We start from the raw sequence: 4406 nt of genomic DNA, 5'->3' as shown, positions 1-4406 counted from the left end.
CGCATAGTCCTGTGTCAATGTTTTGGTCTTTGTCTCTGCCCTTGTTCCACCTCCACCATGTGTTACTTGTCTCCAGCCCCGCCCCTTGTAATCCTGTCAGATGTGCCTCATAGGCCCTCTGAGTATATCACCGCTGTCCAATGAAAAACATGCATCTCCATTTTTAGTTTTCTCCATGGTCTGAACCCTGTAGCTGCTCTGTGGACTGTGTAAATAACGCTGGATGAATAGACCAATAGAAAAGCTCTAAATTTCCTGAAATAAACTCTTGTTTTACACTGACTTCCAGTTAAGGACATTCGTGTTTCCCTGTCCTATAAAGTCACTATTTTGGAGATACATATTTTTCAATGGACAGCGATTCTGAGAAATAGTATGTTCTGAAAAATAACTGTCATTGGCACACTGCCCCAAACAGCAGATCCTCATTAGAAAAAAGGGGAATGATGGAGAGTTGTATGTTTTAAGCCTTACTGAGAAATTAAATTTACATTGGGTCCTGAGGGAATTCTCATTTTCACTCCTCTGTAAATTTATTCCCCTCCAGATCGACCATGTTTGTGTTTTTCTCTGTTGTTCTCTAAGAAAATGACCGGTCAGAATTACCGCAGATCGTTTTTCACTCGCAGATCGTCTGGTCATTTTAGACTTGTCCGTTTTTTGGTTTTTTTTGCCATAAGTAAGTCCGCACTATCCATTGCTTAGCAAAACAAAGGGAGCTAAACAGCAGAATCAGTGAGCTGTTTGCCATTCGAGACCATGTATAATAAACTATTAACAGCGTTCCACCTATATCCTGCCTCCAACACCTCCATCTGGTAATAAGAGACCTGTGCACACGCCACATTTTAGATCCATTTTCCCTCCAATATGTTAAAGCAGCATTGTGTGAGAATTGGTATTTTTTGCTCCTTGGCTCCCCTACAGTCGGGAAGTGGAGCTCATTTTTACACCACTGCCACTGAAACGCGTCAATACTATGAGCTCCCCCTTCGTGGACAGTTTAAGAGGTCTCGTGCAGCTTCACCAAAGTTACACAGGGCAGTAGCAGCGTTCCGGCCCAGAACGCCTTTCTCCCTATTACAGGTCAGTGGATCATCAACAACATTTCGAAGCTGCTATTTAAAAAAAATAGTAAAATTGCGACACGTTGCTTTAAATTCAGACCAGGTGCCTGGTCTGTGTCAACTGTGCATTTAGCATTCATCTACTTAATTGTATTAATATATACTGTGTCATTAAGTAAAGGTTTATCAGCTGATCAGACTCTAAAACCATATTCTGTATATTTCTGACATTTACATTCATTTACATTTCTCTGCCCTCCATAAAATTCCCTCTCAGAACTAACTTTTCTCTTTTTACCTTCTCCGAGTAAATGGCCACCCAGCCCGACCTGCTGGAAGATTGTCTGCTGAGGTCCCCTCTACCTGCGTCAAACCATCTGCCACCTACCAGTCCGGCCAGCGGGCCAGCAGACACCCCCCCCCCCCCCCCCCCCCCAATCCGCCACCTCCCATGGCGGACCGGCGGCTTACCCGCCGGCCGCTGCTGCCTGTTTGGTGGCTGTGTTGAAACCTAGATGGACTCGGGGGTCAAGCCGAGCCGTACTTCAAGCCGGAAAAGCTCTTGGTACTGATCAGCTTATGACCATTGCCATCAAGTACAGAGGGGCTGGTCCATTCTTGGCTTTGTAGGCCAGCGTCAGGGTTTTGAATCTGATGCGGGCAGCAGCTACAGGAAGCCAGTGAAGAGAACACAGCAGAGGAGTTACATGGCTGAACTTAGAAACAGTGAACAGTTACAGTAGGTGTATTACAGTACATTTGTACAGGAAGCACACTGAGCTCTGCAGTGCCTTGGCAAACAGAAATCCCCCAACAGCGTTTAATAAATTCAGGGGAAAAAGAAAGCATGAACTGCAGCGGAATCAGGAAGAGTGTTCACGAAACTGTCCAACCAACATGACCTTAGTTTCTAGTTTCTGTAGTACATCCCAGCCTGCAAAACCCCCTTTCAGTGAGGTGGCACAAACAAACATCAATGTAGCAGTGAAGCTGGTCAGCTAGTTTAAATAACGTCAACTAGCTACTATTCTAAAGAAAGGCTGCCACCTGTTAACTCACCTCAGCATGTCTTTTACAGTCATTTAACCACCGGAGGCCATAACAGAGTGAGCCATGCTCATTGTTTTGAACTTTTTTACCTTGCCTTGTCCAGGATAAAGTGTGTTGGAGGCCACAGAGCCTCACAACTGAATGAGATGTGGCCTGTGGGCCTCGCGCACAGAGAAAACTGATAGGTATGCTTAGCGTGATTTCTTCTGGTCTTGAGTATCAGCATTATAGCATTACATCTGGATGGTAATTTCCATGCAACAAGCGGAACAAGCGGCGTATTCCATCCCACACAGTGATCAGATTTTAGTCGGACTAACCAGAGACGCATTTGTCTACCGAGTGTAAATGCATGTGGCTAAAATTTTATCAGGATACAATCCAGATACTAGTCACATGAAGTGCCCTGGTCTAGCTCCCTCTAAAACAAGGACTCCCGTGCAAATCTATTGCTAAAGCTAGTGCTTCTGTCTCCACTGCATTGATGTTGAAAGCCTGGCAGCATGATGGAGAGAATGATAGCATGACTCTCTCTATCTCTCAGTCAACACCCGTTTTAACCTGATGAAGTGTTTGCTAATGAGCTGATGTAGTTGAGCCAGGTGTTTTAGAGTGGGGATGTTTATTCATGAACCTTAGCTAAAAGGAGCACAACTGAGAAACAGAGGCCCACAACAACTCATTTCAGTCTTCACAAATGCAGATTCAGTGGTAAGAGTGCTGAGCTGTTGATCACAGGGTTGTAGGCTCTATACTTGTGTCTGCTAAGCTGTTGGGCTCTTGAGCAAGGGCCGCGACCCTCTCTGCACCGGGGGCACCAGGGCTAGAATGAAGTGAAGAATTGAGTAGTGCTTTACTGCTGTGTAACTACAATGACAACAAAGCTACAAAGCTCTCTGTGACATATGCAAACAGGTGAGGAAATGAAAATGTGTTTTTTAGATGGGCTGCTTTTGCGGCTTAGTTTCCATTAATGAACTGCATGAAATTACATACAAATTTTTAGTTACAAAAAGTAGTGTAACCCTTACTCCCTCTGTAGTGAACTACATAAGTCATAACACTACACCATCTACGCACTGACAGCACTACATTTTGACATATGAATAAATATATGATGCTCTAATTAGTGAGAAGATGTCTTCGTCTTCTCCTTGTGTTTTGCCTTGCCATGTGCACATCGGCACACGGCTCTGTTTATGTTTGTTTCTCGTCTCCGCCCCCAGCCCTGCCTTACCATTAGTGTACCCACCTGTGCCTCTTCTGTAGCCCTGTCCTTTTGTTAGTCTCAGGTGTTTCTTGTTGGTCTGTGTTTAAGTAGTCCCTTTGTTTCAGTGTTTTTATTAGCTTTATTAGTTTGGTTTATTTTATTGCTTTTGTTTCCCAATGTTTGTTTTGTTCTTCAGTTAGTTTCTTTGGTTCCTGTTTTGGTTTTGTGTTTAATACATTATTTAAATATAATATATAATTTGTATAAAGCTTTTGTCCACCTCCAAGCTCCACATCTGTGATATTAAGATTTAGAAATCTTTGTCATTTGGAAATAAACCTGTGTTCTCCCCCATGTTCTTCATGGTGATTGGACATCTCTCCTTATGTGGTGCTACCTTATCTCATACCAGGATGCTCGTGCAGGAGTTTTTGTCTCGCTGTCGACATAAAATTTTCAAAATTTTTTATATGAATAATTTTTTTTATTTATTTAAATATTTGGATATGTGTGGACGTAGCCTTAGTGTGAGAGATGTCCACTGTCAGAGTCAGAATCAGAATCGGACTTTATTGGCCAAGTATGCTTACACTTACAAGGAATTTGTTTTTGGTTATAGTAGCTCACAGTGCACGATAACTGACATTACAGAAGTAACAAACACACCCAACCTACACGCGCACACACACACACACACACACCTGTAAACTTAACATGTGCAAAGTTGTATATTTAAAGTAAAGTGCTAAGTGCAGCAGTAAAGAACAGTGCATACTGGATTAAATAGATATAAATATGGAGAACAGAGGAGTCACTGGTTGGGACGGTAGTACAGATTGTTCTGAGACACTATCAGATAAATAAAGTGCAGTACAGAGAAAAAATTGTGAGATTATTGTGGCATAATCAGCAGTGGTTAGTTTAAATTTCTTGGTAGCACCCATCTAATAACCCCTTAGTAACATTTTGGGATACCATTGAAATGCAAAACCCCCAGTAGCAACCTTGTAATTTGCATTTAACCTTGTTCTTATGCTATGATTTAGAATTTTTTAACTTGAACTACTGTACCTAACGCA

Source organism: Salminus brasiliensis, chromosome 24, assembly GCF_030463535.1.
Source record: "Salminus brasiliensis chromosome 24, fSalBra1.hap2, whole genome shotgun sequence".
NCBI classification, from domain to species: domain Eukaryota; kingdom Metazoa; phylum Chordata; class Actinopteri; order Characiformes; family Bryconidae; genus Salminus; species Salminus brasiliensis.
This window is presented reverse-complemented; position numbering follows the sequence as displayed.